The sequence below is a fragment of the Peromyscus leucopus genome, chromosome 15 (genome assembly GCF_004664715.2).
Source record: "Peromyscus leucopus breed LL Stock chromosome 15, UCI_PerLeu_2.1, whole genome shotgun sequence".
Taxonomy (NCBI): domain Eukaryota; kingdom Metazoa; phylum Chordata; class Mammalia; order Rodentia; family Cricetidae; genus Peromyscus; species Peromyscus leucopus.
The window spans coordinates 43,413,590-43,428,237 of NC_051076.1; positions in this window are offsets into that span (position 1 = coordinate 43,413,590).

A 14,648-nucleotide genomic window follows, 5' to 3' on the forward strand; every position below is an offset into this window, starting at 1 on the left:
TTGACCAAAGTTTCTGTTTTTATCACAGCACCATGCTGCCTTTGTTACTATAGCTCTGAAGCATAGCTTCAAACCTGGAATGATTATACCTTCAGCAAGTGGAGCAGAAAAAAAAATGTGGCATCTTGAGCACTCTGCTAAGACTTATGTATCACCTCTGCATGAGTTGAGATCAATAGTACTGTAACAGAGGAGATAAAGTACAATTTCCTAGAAGTTTCTCCAATTTTTCATGAACAGCTTGTAAATTATTATAAAAAACATAGTCTTATCATTTTTGTCTTTTTTCATTAAGATTTAAAAGTAAGATTGAAATGTCTCTAAAACACTTCCATCTAAAATTACCAGAATTCATAACATGAACAATGATTTCAAACTATTATGATGTTACTTAAGATAGAGATTAAAGCATTTTGGCACTTATGAAAAATACAGACATGAAACCTAATGCAAATTGAAGATTCCACAATGTTTGGGAACTCTCTGCATAGGAATTATGTCTTTTACTTTCACATATAGAAAATAAGGTTAAAATTTTTCATAGATTTTGCTTCAGACTTGCCTTCTACCCATTAAATTCACCTGTTTTTTATTTTCCAGAACACTTGGAGCAGAGTCAGTGCTTTGCCTGAATAATTAAAACTGTGTTTGTTTTATTTACCAGGTTGACATTTGCAGAATGTGAGTCACCAGTTTTCTAGTAACATAAAATGCCTTTTCATCATGAAGAGCATGTACTATTTTAACAATCATGACAGTGTGACACTATGTTTCAAAGATGCTTTTGCCCTGAGCAAGATTTCACATCACTTCTAGTAGTTTAGAAAGATCCAAGGCTTATCTCCAGAGGATATCTGCTAATGTTACTGTGCATAAAAGACTTTTGCCATAAAAAGATTGTTTACAAGGTAATTTCTTTTAATAATCAAAAATTCATCAACTATTTGAGAAAATTTAGACACTGTGAAAGTGAGATAATCTCAGAGTGATAAAGAATTTATCCTTGTAAAAGCTGCTAACTTAGAACAGAATCTCAGAATATTATATGAATATTACAAGTTTTAGTCATTTTGAACTTCCATTACAATTACTCTCTTGAATGACACTGCATACCCTTTTCCCTCCTTAATTTTCTCAATCTTTATTATATCAATATTGCTAAATCAACAAAAATATCAAAATCAATTTCCATTAACCATTGTACCCCTTATCATACTATACTTATCTGGAACTTTCCCAGGTGCTTTCTAGGTTTGCTACTTAGGTTTCTGTTGCTGTGATAAACATGAATATCCAATATGTTCATGAGCTAGACATGCCTACATCCATCACTAATGAAGAAAATGCTCACAGGCTTGCCTACAGGCCAATTTGATGGTATCATTTCCTTAGTTGGGGTTCTCTCCTGACAGATGACCCTAATTATATCAAGTTGAATAAAACCTAGTCAGAACACCTTATGTATATAAAGAATATCAATCTATCTGAAGATACTTGTCCTAAAGTCACAGATCTCTTCTCTTTTAATTATCTTGGGACATTCCTCAAACATTTTACTGTTTTCTCCTCTGTATCTTCAACTGTATATTCTCTTCTAAATAAAATCTTAAGAAAATGCTGAATGAGTTTCTAATATTTAAAACATTTAACCTCACCTTAACCTCTGTCTTCTATGGTACCATGCTCTTTGTATAACAATCTACAGCTTTTGACTATGACTACAGACCACTGGTACAGTATCAAAATAAACTACTGAAAAGTAAAATGCTTCCACAAAACTGTCTAAAAACTGAAAATCTAATCTGCAATCCTCATCCTTCTACTTCATACTATTTTCGTGATTATTGACACTTGGCCACCACTTTTAAAAAAAATTGTTGTCAAGGCACAAAGGGCTGCATGATATAAAAAAAAGATGATGAATATAAAGTACTTGTACCAGAGTCACTCTTAGCAACATCTGGCATAGCTGATTATAATTTTTCTCTAATGCTTTAATATATTATTGCTTTTTTGATCACTCTTATTGAGCCCTGTACTTTAAAATAACTAGATATGTACACAAATTCAGTAAATATCCTGCCTATCTCTGAATCAGCCTCCTTCAATGACAGTAATTTTTAAATCCATAATACAGTATCTAGAAAACTGTACTTTAAAATACACATTCAGTTGAAATAGAATGACCACTCTCCCTGCTCCTTTCTTCTTACCACACCTCCCAGGGAACCTTGCTCCAACCCCTCCCATACGCGTCTTAACCTTTAACACATGTGTGTCCTTGCATTCAGAAATGTATAGCTATAACATGCTGAGTCCCTGTTTGTTGCTTGTGTGATTATGGTTTCAGGACTGACTCATCTGCACCTAATAATATCTATATTATATCGGTTCAATTCACATAAGTAACATTCCCATCACTGGAAAGGTCATTTTCTGCTAAAATGGGATCATGAAATAATAACTTGGTAAACTTTTTCTTATATTACTAAGAATTCTCCCAAGTAGAGTTAGTCAACAATTCGGTCATCTGTTTTTATTTTTTCTGCCCTTGAAGATTAACATGTTAAGGTTTACCATATCTGTTGTTTCATCATTTGTTGGTGTATTTCTGTGGTTCATAGTTTTTCACTATGATCCATCCTTCTTTATGTTGAAGATTTTATTGTCATTTTAATTCATATTCCCAGAACAGTTAATTGCACTTGACATCATCTTATGCATTTAAATGCCTTTTATACATTTCACTGGCTAAATGTCTCCCATGGCCTTAACCTATGTTCTAATTAAGTAGTTTTACTTCAGATAGTTCACTTGGAAAGTTTATTTCTTCCAGATACTAAGATATATACAAAGATACACTTATATTTTCTATATGTGTCACAGTTTTTCCCATACAAAACTCACTTTTCTAATTTAACGTTCATTTCCAGAATAAACTTGTGTCAGTCACATGAAGTCCATTGATGATATTTATTATGTTATTTGTATCTCTGTCTCTGATTTATTATACCTTACACCATATGCACAGATTGTCACGAGATACATTCTGAAGTGAATACATGGTCCATAGTTCATTTTTCTCTCTCCTCCTCCCTTCCATCTCTGCCTCCTCCTTCTGATATTTTTGTTCTTTCTTTCTTTTTCATCCATCTATATCAATTTTGGTAAAATGTCCATGTTGTACTATTTTTGGTGTTCCAGACAGTGTACGTATGTGTGTGTGCATGTGCATATATAATTTATTTCATCAGTGATTCAAAATTTTATGTACAAATTCCGTACATTTTTTTTTAAATATTGCTCATAATAATTTTTTCTTTCTGGTTATTGCCCATGGCATCACATTCTTACATTTTTGACTTTAGTTTAAGTTTATGTATATTAGCTTCAATATCTGAGTGTGTGTGGATATGTGTGTGTGGGTTGTGTGTTTATAAATAAAAAATGTCAATACATACTTAAACTTTTTAATTCATATTTTTATACTATAATTTATCACCTTGTTAAAAAGTACTTTTTAGTTCTATGATGTTTTCTTCTTCATTTTAGTCTCATTTTCTATTTCTGTTTCTAGGTAGGCCTATGTTATTCACAAATATGAATGATTTAATTTTTTCCATCTGTTTTTACTAGCTTGCTTTATCCCTGAGTCTGTTTTGGAGAAGAGTTGGGTGTCTAGGCATCCGTGTTATGGGCTCAATATTAGAGAAAGAGAACCCATCTTTGGAATTATATATAGTGTTACAGTAAGGCTTTGTTAGTATTCTTTTTCATATTGTTTTTATTTTTGAGATGATAATATAATTAAGATATTTCATCCTCCCCTTCCATTCCTCCTGCCAAATTTTTCCATATACCTTTCCCTGTTCTCCTTCATATTCGTGGCATCTTTTTCCATTAGTCGTTATTAAATGCACATATTAATTTTAATGTGTTCTTTATTGAATTTTTCCTAACTACTTCCATAACTTGAAAGATTTATTAAGAATTAACCTTACATTTTCCCACATGCTGCTTTTGATTCCAATTATGTGCTGATATGATTTTTCTTCTTTGTAATTTTTTTTGCTTGTTTTATTGTTGTTATTATAATTACTGACTTGGAAATATTGGAACAGTTTGGTATTCCTAGAATAAAACTAATCTGATTAAAATGTATAATTCATTCTATATATTTCTAAACTGTATTTGATATATTTATTTATCTCCTTATAGTATCTGATTAATAATATGATAGCAGTTGGGAAATATTTCCATTGTGTTTTCAGGAAGATACAAAATTGCTGGAAGCTTTTTCTAAAATATTTAGCAGTATTTTATAATGAAACCTTCCAGACATAGATATTTCCTGATATTAGTTCTATATTCATAAATTAGATTTAATTAATAACCATAAGAATGTTTAGATTATCTCTATTCTGTTATGTGTATCATATATGTTACATTTTCTGCTTTCACATTTTTGCTTTCAAATATTCATTTGTATTTCTTTTATTCATGTAAATTTGCAGTGTGTGTGTGTGTGTGTGTGTGTGTGTGTGTGTGTGTGTGTGTAGTGCCATGTACTTACTAGTACATGGTGAGAACACAAGTGAACGTCAGTTCTCCAAGAGCTGGAGTTACAGACACTGGGAACTGAACTTGGATCCTCTGAAATATCAGTATGCACTATCAAAGAGTGATTCATTTCTGCATAACCCAGTGCATATTGTTTTGTCATACATAACTCCATGGGTTCACTATATTTAGGATTTAAATATATCTTCAAATAATTTGATTCTTATCATTTGATAACATTATATATTTTCAAAATTCTCTTCATGCTCTTTAAGGTCTCTCCTGATTCTTCCCCACAACTTTTGCTCTAAAAGAACAAGGAGTTTCTGGTCTTGAAATTTCTATTGTTCTGTTTATTTCATAACCCAAACCTCTGTACTGCTCATTGTACTGTCAATCTCATTGATTTAGCTTTGATCCTCATTTTCTCCGCATACTCATCCTTATAGCCTTAAAGATTACATTTTTTCTCTTGTTCATATCTCAGTTTCTTTGCTGAGATAATTTGCTCAAATTAGTTGCAAACATATTTATAAATGCTTTTTTTTGAAATAATTTCACAATGACTGCCTAAAATATATATCAGATGATTCTATAATCCTTCCTGATTATTCCAGTAATTTGATGCTGTCATTGTTGCCAGTCTGTTTCCCACTCAAAACTTCCAGGCTCTAGTATAAAAATCCATTTTAATGGAAAATGGAAATGTGAGTCATTATGAGTCATGCATCTTCTTCAATCATTTCTTTTGGCTGGATTCTCTGACACTGCTTTACGTGGAAAGGGTAGAGATTGGATGAGAGCTGCGTTGTTGGTTGAAATGCAGCCATCCAATCTTGTTCAGTACTGTTGACCTTGGTGCAGAGAGTACCACTCCATCTGTACTACACAGTGGGGTTTTCTAGCTCAACATGTGGCCTGCAGTGATATGTATGACATGTCTTCAGTGGCATGCAATGGAAATAAAACTAGTTGTTTTGGGTCTTCCAGAACATCATGGAAGCCCATTAGAGTGGAAATATCTACTCCTCACAAACAACATGTTTTTGTTCATGGAGATGAGACAATAGTGGTAATCTGTGATGTTTGCAGACAGTGGTAAAATAGTTTTGAAGAGGCTTCATTCAAGATCAGCCTGAGCTATATGATGAGACCGTTTTAAACAAACCAAAATTCTACATCTGCTTATGTTGTCTATAGTTAGACAATATTTCTTAGTGAAATTTGTCTTCCTATTGTCATTCTTAACCTTTTCTTCAACAGGTCCAAAGCATATGAAACCAAAAGAAAACTCAAGAAACTCCTCAAAATGCAGGCAAGATATCTGACAAGGGCCAAAGATTACAATACCTACCAAGAGAATCTTTGACTTTGTTTTGTGCATTATGTCTACTTAGTGGGAGGAATAAGGAAAGTAAACCTATTCTATTTTACAATTTTTTTCTTTATTCTTCTCTCATAAAATATATCCCAACTCTATCCTATCCTCATTTCCCTCCCCCCAGAATCTCTCCCCTACTTCCTCTCTCCAATATACCTACTGCTACTCAGTTTCCTTCAGAAAAGAAAAGGCTTCCCAGTGATATCAACCAAACATAACATAACAAGATGCAATAAGACTAGGCATAAACCCTCATATAAGGCTGGACAAAGCAACTCAGTAGAAGAAAAAGAGTCCTATCAACAGGGAAAGGAGTCAGCGACACCCCTACTCCCACTGTTATGAGTCTCACAGAAACCAATTTCATTCACCCTTTAAGACATGAACTATGTTCATCCATTTGCCTGCAAACCTCATGATGTCATTGTTTTTCTCTGCTGAGTAGTATTCCATTGTGTATATGTACCACATTTTATTTATCCATTCTTCAGTTGAAGGGCATCTAGGCTGTTTCCAGGTTCTGGCTATTACAAACAGTACTGATATGAACATAGCTGAGCAAGTGCCCTTGTGGTATGATTGAGCATTCCTTGGGTATATGCCCAAGAGTCGTATAGCTGGATCTTGGGGGAGATTGATTCTCAATTTTCTAAGAAAGCACCATATTGATTTCCAAAGTGGTTGTACAAGCTTGCATTCCCACCAGCAGTGGAGGAGAGTTCCCCTAGGCCCTCTGGATAGGTAAGACAGTTGATTGGCTTGATCTGTTTGGGAGGCATCCAAGCAGTGGTGTAGCTAGAGTTTTCCTGCCTTGCCCACAGTCAGGTCAATTCTCTGTCACCTACCAGTCCCACAGGCACTCAGACACAACCAAGTAAACACAGAGACTTGTATTGCTTACAAACTGTATGGCTGTGGCAGGCTACTTGCTAAATGTTCTTATATCTTAAATTAATTCATTTCCATAAATCTATACCTTGCCATGTGGCTGGTGGCTTACTGGCATCTTCACATGCTTCTTGTCATGGCGGTGGCTGGCAGTGTCTCCCTCTGTCTTCCTGTTCCCTCCTTTCTCCTCTCTGTTAGTCCCACCTATACTTCCTACCTAGCCACTGGCCAATCAGTGTTTTATTTATTGACCAATCAGAGCAATTTGACATACAGACCATCCCATAGCACTTCCCCTTTTCTTTTCTTTCTTTCTTTTTTTTTTTTTTTAAAGGAAGGTTTTAACTTTTATACATCTCCAAAGCCAGCTTGGTGTATTTGGGAATTTGGCATAGCTTCTCTTACTACTTCCTGCTGGAGGGGGTGCTGTATCTTAAGGGGACCGGGTCCTATGCTCAGTGCATGAGTTGGCTGTTTGAAACCTGGGGCTTATGCAGGAATGCTTGGCTCAGCCTGGGAGAAGGGAACTGGACCTGCCTGGACTGAGTCTACCAGGTTGATCTCAATCCTCTGGGGAGTCTTTGCACTGGAGGAGATAGGAATGGGGGGTGGGCTGGGGGGAAGGCGGCAAGGGGGGGAAGGAGAACAAGGGAATCCATGGCTGATATGTAAAATTAAATTAAATTATAAAATAAAAAAAACTAAATCCCCCACTTTCCCCCCAAAAATGGTCTCCATATGCTCATACATTTTTTTATTACAGACTCACAATTTAAGGTATTTTAGATTAGACTACTTTCCCATCATAACTCCTGACAGTCAAGGTCTTTAGAGCGGGTTTCAAACAAAAGGCCATGGACAGTATTTTGACCTTTTCTCTCCTATCCATAGATCACTTCAAGTCTGCCTTTTTTTCATTTACTGTACTGTTCCCTGGCATTTTGCCCTCTTAATGGCTTTGATGCAGTCCAGAACCCTGCTCCAGAGGGGATGGTGGTAAACTTTGGAGGCAGCATGTCCTGCTAACTGTATCAACACACACACACACACACACACACACACACACACACACACACACACATACACACACAAATAGACATTCTATCAGTCATATATTTTCTCAAACATTCTCATATCAGTGAACTCACATTCATTATTTTATAATATATGTGTTATGAAGGAAAATATACTCATTCTTATCAATGATATGGGCAGGTTATATTTCAACAAAAATATGAGTAGTAAGTGAAAATGATATTCTTTTTATAAAATGTTTCAGTTTTGCTATAAGTACCAAATTACAAACTAGAGATCTTGAAAATAGTTAGTGTGTGAAGAAGATGGAAGCAAAACAATATTTGATTCCTCTCACTTAAATAAATACCAATTCAACTATGGTGTTGTTGAAAAATTATAATGATAAAAGTAAACACTGAAATAATGCATAGGTCAAATGCAAAATGAGATATGTAAATTCATAAACGGTAAAATAAAAATCAATCATGAAAAATGATATATTCTACAAAAAGGAAGTGAAGTTAGACTAAGAAGTCATGAGGGGAAGTTGAAATAGTATGTTGGCAACAATAATACACAAAAATCAATAATTAAACATTACTACTGTCATAATAGAAAACAGCTTGTAGCATGTACTGGGACTGCTTCCAGCTCACTAATTAATATGTATATTAATCATTACAGTAATATCTGTGAGTAGCTAAACTATTGAAAAGATAAAAGATAAAGAAGTGAATGTCTTATAAAAAGTCTCATAAATCATAAAGTAAACATTTTAGGTTTTATAAAGTTAAGAATATCGAATAGACATAGTTATTAATTGCCAGAAATTTATTATGTTGTAAAATTTAACTAAGTCAGCTTCAGATTTTACTTTGATTATTTTATGAAGGGCATGTTATTATATGTTATTTTATAATTATGTATGGTACATTATTTATAATATATTATATTATTATATATTATATATTATTACACTCAACATGACACTTTTATTCATCTATAGTCTCTCTTATACACCTTTCCCTAGAAATACTATTTTAATTGATTAATAAATTAATTAGTTCTGTTTTATTTTGTGATTAGGCATGTGTCTACGAGTGTAAAACACTTGTGTGTGGATGTCTCCATGTTGTATGGGTCCACATACCTGTCCATTCACCTGTAAGCCATAGGATATTATGTGCTCTCTATAATATTATGTTTCCTCCATAGGATATTATGTGCCCTCCATAGGATATTATGTCCCCCCATAGGATATTATGTGCCCTCCATAGGATATTATGTGCCCTCCATAGGATATTAAGTGCCCTCCATAGGATATTAAGTGCCCTCCATAGGATATTATGTGCCCTCCATCTTCGTTTTCTACATATTACTTTGAGGTTAGGTCTCTCCTTCAATTCTGTGTTTAGGTTTTTCTTAACTAGGCTAGAAGACAACAATCCACAGTGATCCTCCTGTCTTAATAACCCTTAATCTGGGGTTATAAGGTTAGCAGTGGTTCCCAACCTTCCTAATGCTGCAAACCTTTAATACAGTTCTTGTGGTGACCCCAACCATAAAATTATTTTTTTCTATTTTATAACCATAATTTTGCTACTATTATTAATTGTAATGTATATATCTGAGAGTCAGGATATATGATATATGACCCCCAAAGGGGTAACGATTCACAGGTTGAGAACTGTTAGAATATAGAATGATTGGCTTGTTGCATGGGATCTTGAAATTTGAACACAGGCTCTCAAGATTGTACAGCAAACACACATATCTATCAAGACTTTCATTTCTCCAGCATCCATAAATATGAAAACATTATTATTGATTATATGTATACATACTTGTTAATGTTTCTGTATTTGTTATGATTTAAATCAAAGCAGCAAGGATTTTGAAATAGAAAAGGCTAACTACTGTGCTTCCTCAATTTCTAAATCAGTCTGTAATTTAAGCATTGTTATTTCAACTTGGCAATTATAGTATATAATATATAAGGAGAATAATAAAATGTCAAAAATAATCTGCTTTACACACATATTCACCTGTACTCTGAAGTACACCTGAGAGACAGGATTGTTGTGGAATATTATTTTAATTAGGCAAAGATTGTTACATTTGTTTATGCTGTATTTGTTTAATTATGTAAAGATGTACTGCATTTGTTTCACCTTGCCTACCTAAGGTACTTGATTGGTTTTAATGAAATTCTTAATGGCAAAACTAGGCAGTAGAGGTTTAGGCAGGGCTGGCAGGCAGCTAGAAAAACTAGTAGGAGAAATCTAGGCTTGAAAGAAAAGAAGGAGGGGAGAACAAAAAAGAAAGAGAGGGTCATTCTCAGGGCCAGAAGCCAGGCATCCACCAACCAGCCAGATAAGAGAAGCAGTGAAAATAAGAAATACAGAAGGAAAGAAAGGTTTAAAAAAGCCCCAAGGCAAAATGTAGATGCAAAGAAACAGGTTAAGTTATAAGAGCCAGTGGGACAAGCATAAGATAAGGCTAAACATTCATAACTATTAAGTCTCTGTGTCATGATTTGGGAGCTGATTGATAGCCCAAAGAAAAAAAGCCTGCTACACAGGATCTTGGAAATCCATAGTTAATAGGCATACTTATTTTTGCCTCATGGATCAAATCAGAGAAAGAAAGAGAAGAGGTTGATGTCCCTCCAACCAGAGGGAGTATTGAGAATAATTATGACTAATGTAAACTCAGGATCTGTCCACGTCTGTAGGAACTTGGCATACTCTGGTATCAGATTCAAACCCAACAGACTATGACAGCTAGCAGAATAACCAACAATAGACACCTGAAAGGTAACAATCACCAGCTCAGGGGTCTCATGAAAAAAAAAAAATTTAGCAAAATCTCATTAACATACATATATTTAATCATCATAAATTTTCTCTCCTTTTGGAGGTAACAAACATCAGATTTCTGTCAATTCACCCATTTGGTAGAAAACAAGAGAAAATCAGATAGGAATTCAATAAGAAATAATATATCAGTATAAACAAAATATGATTTTTACTATCACATATACTTACAGATTTTTTTTTGTCTCCAACATCATCTCTCTGGGTATACAAACAAGTGTTAAAGGCAGGTCCCTTGGTCACCAGGAAATGGCCAACACTAAATGAATTTAATGGTATTTTTGGAAGCTTATTGTTTTATACTGTATTCTCTGGGCATTTTTTTTTAACCTTAAAGGTGTTTTGCTTATATATTATGGTTTTAGATATTGTTTTTGTGGTATTTCTGTGTGAGTGATTTTGTATCTCTGTGTATGCTTGCACTTCTTGTACTTTTTCTTTGGCTCATTTGCCTGGAGGGCAAGGGTCAGGGGACAGAGAGCTTAGGGGAGCGGGAGGTCCCAGCTGGATCAGGAACAGAGTGGGAGAACAAGGAAAGAGATACTATGGTAAATGAAGGCTCCATGGGAATAGGAAGAAGCAGAGTGCTAGAGAGGTCCCTAGAAATCCACAAAGATACCTCCACTATAGACTACTGGCCTGTTTTTATTGCTGTTGTCTATTTATTTTCTAAGGAGAGAGAGCAACAAAGGATGTGAATTTGGGTGGGTATGGAAGTGTGAAAGAAATAAGAGGAATTGGAGGACAGGAAACTGATCCAAATATATTGTATAGAAAAAAGTCTATTTTTAGTTAAACAAAAAAGGAAAAAAAGTTTTAAAAATAACTCACAAAATTAACATTTTTTTTTTTTTTTTTACAATTTCCAGCCAATTCCAGGTTCACATATGGAAACATGATAAATCGTGTAGGACAGCATTTCTTAACCTGTGTGTGGGGGTCATGACCTCCACAGGAGTTGCATATCAGATATCTTGCATATCAGATATTTAAACTACAATTCATAACAGTAGCAAGATTACATTTATGAAGTAGCAATTAAATAATTTTATGGTTGGGGTCACCACAGCATGAGAAACTGTATTAAAAGGTCACAGCATTAGGGAGATTGAGTACTGGAGAAGGAGTTGGTGGCCACAGAATTCCAGAAGTACTATAAGCATTTGGGTGGTAGCTTTCTGATCTGTTATAGGAAACAAAATTCTTGCCTTGTTCATGTCTTAGACAAACTTTATTGTGTTTTGTTTATTTTCAAAGCTAAATATAACCCTACAGAATATGGGAATAATTTTCAATGATTATATTTGTCTCCACTGAGTTTAAAATGGTTGGTCTAAATTTAGCTTATTTTCCTATTATCTAGGATATGGGGCATACAAGAAAGCTCAGTCAGCCAAGAAAAAATGCAAAGAAAAATATTTGTTTTACTGATTTACATATTTGTTTATATTTAGTACCAGGCTATAGCTAGCAAGACATTTTATTTTGCTTTCTGCTCTTACACTCATGAGCCATGCAATTTGAGGTTGCCTGCTGCAAGGTTGTAAACTACCAGTTGTAATATCATAGTGGGAATCAAAAACCCACCAAATAGATAGAAAATGTGTTTTAAAATAGACATCACCAATTTATTTGTTTATAGCTAAATTCCCCTGAGCATGCTGCTTCTATTCCTTTCTCCTTGATACATAGATCAAGCTGGAGATTCTAGTCTCCAGGGAACATATTGTGAGGAATAAACAAACAGGTCCTTTTTTCTTTTCAAAACTTCATGCTGTCCTTCACCTTCTATGGTCTTTGAAAGTTTTCCCCTCATTTAATCTATTTTATGGCACCTTAGTGCCCTACAGGAGTCTTCCACTGTCCTATTTATCTTTTCTATGGAGGATTATTTTAAAGTCTGGCTGTTTAATGGTGACTAAATATAGCAGAGGGCATGTATTAGGACACATTAAGCAGAGTTCTAGTTATTTTGGTGTATAGGATGACAATATTACTATACATTTGCTGTGTTGTATTATGCTAGTTTGTCTGTAAGCCTTTTAGATGATTCATCAAAAGAGTATTTTAAAACATGACACTGTGTGTGGAGTATATATTGCTAAATGAAGCATGCCAAAGTCTATTAAACAGATCTCTTGAAAAATGATCAAAGAGATATTTAAATGGAAATAATGCAATAAATTCAGTTTGATAAGTTACTCAATGGATTTTTTCACTAGGTGGTATTACCTCTTTAAGATATATATAGAAATACCAAAAAAAAAAAAAAAATCCCCACATGGGTGGTTAGAAAAAAATTTGAGATTGATACTGCATTAAGCAAAATACAATAGAGTTGGATTTAAATAGCTAGTAGGTTCAAAGGGCTACTGCATCAGACTCATTGCTTGTAGAATAACCAGGTGGCTGAGAAATTATACTATATTTTCATTAAAAAGTCTTAGTATGCTTATAATAGAGTAATCACAACTGGAAATTGATGGAAGGGTAACGAGATATTAAGAATCATAATTGATTTGATTTGTTGAGAATAATAAATTTTCCTCCAATAAATCTAGAGTTAGAAAAAATTACAGGGTCACATTTACAGTTGCAAATTACCCCTCCAACTAGTAAGGAACTAGCAGTTCAATTAGCTCTCATGAGAATATCCATTAAATCTGTAGTGACAGGGTAATTATAGTCAATATGTAAGGTACAAAGACTATGTGAAATGTGTAGTGCTGTGATTAGTTATAGGTGTGGTGCCAAAGAAAGTTTCTAGTTTGAGTGTTTGAATGAGGATTATCATTGTTCATTTCAGCTGGGAGGGATAAGTTTCAAAGAGAAAAAATTACATTGTCATTTTGGGTGTATATGTAGGACAAATAAATAAATATATGAAATAATTAACTGCAGATGGAAAACCAATGCTCAGTGGGGAAAGATAGATGCAAATATACATCTTGTAATGAGCAGAGATGTGTGCAAATCCTAACTAGGAATCTGAAATTAGAGAATATCATAAGGAATTATATGACTATAATACATCTATCTAACATTTCTAAACATAAAAAAAAAACTTACAGCCAAAAAGCATTACCATAAATGGTTAAAACAGCACTGACTAATATGAGGATTGCAGCTGCTTAAAGTGATATGAATTGTTTCTTATCTGCAACAATTTCTGAGGCATACATCTCTTTGATGAGGCTTAGAACGATTTGTTTAAATGCATGCATCTGTTCTGGGTGACTCAGAATGATAGTGTCACAACCTCTGCCTCTGGATGTGACACTGCAAACAGAAATCAAACTAGATGAAATATACCAGGCAAATGCTTTCCTGCTGTATGAAAGGCTGTCATTCTTGAATAAAAGGGAGCTTACACAAGCTTTTCATCATTTCTAATTAAAAGAACAATGTCTAGATAAAACAACAAAGCAAATATTTAATAGTAGCATACTCATCAGGAACCTCGTGATAAAACAGTGAAGTGAAAGTGTATAAATTTCTAAACGGTGGGACAAATGGAGATAAGAAGAGAAAGCAAAGAACAAGTCAGCTATTCATTATTGCACGAGGTGTGATAAACCATGGAGTAATTTGAACAGACCAATTGTCAGCATAATTGGCTACTTTAAAGGAGACTGGAATAACTAGAGAATGATGGTTAAGACGTGAAGCAAACTCCAAAGGACACAGAAACCATGAAGAGTGAGCACACAAACCAAGTACCTAAGATAAAAAACATCTGGAAAGGTATGCGTTCCTCAACTCTAGAATAAAGCCAGGTCTTGCTGGACTTGGATGAAGGAGTCTCATTGTCTCACAGAGAAGTTGCTTTAGTACCTTGTTAGTAAATTTTATTAAAAAATTGCCCTCTGTTGTGGAAAGGTAATTGTGTGATGGAGGTCCTATAAAACTAAATAAGAAGCCAGGGT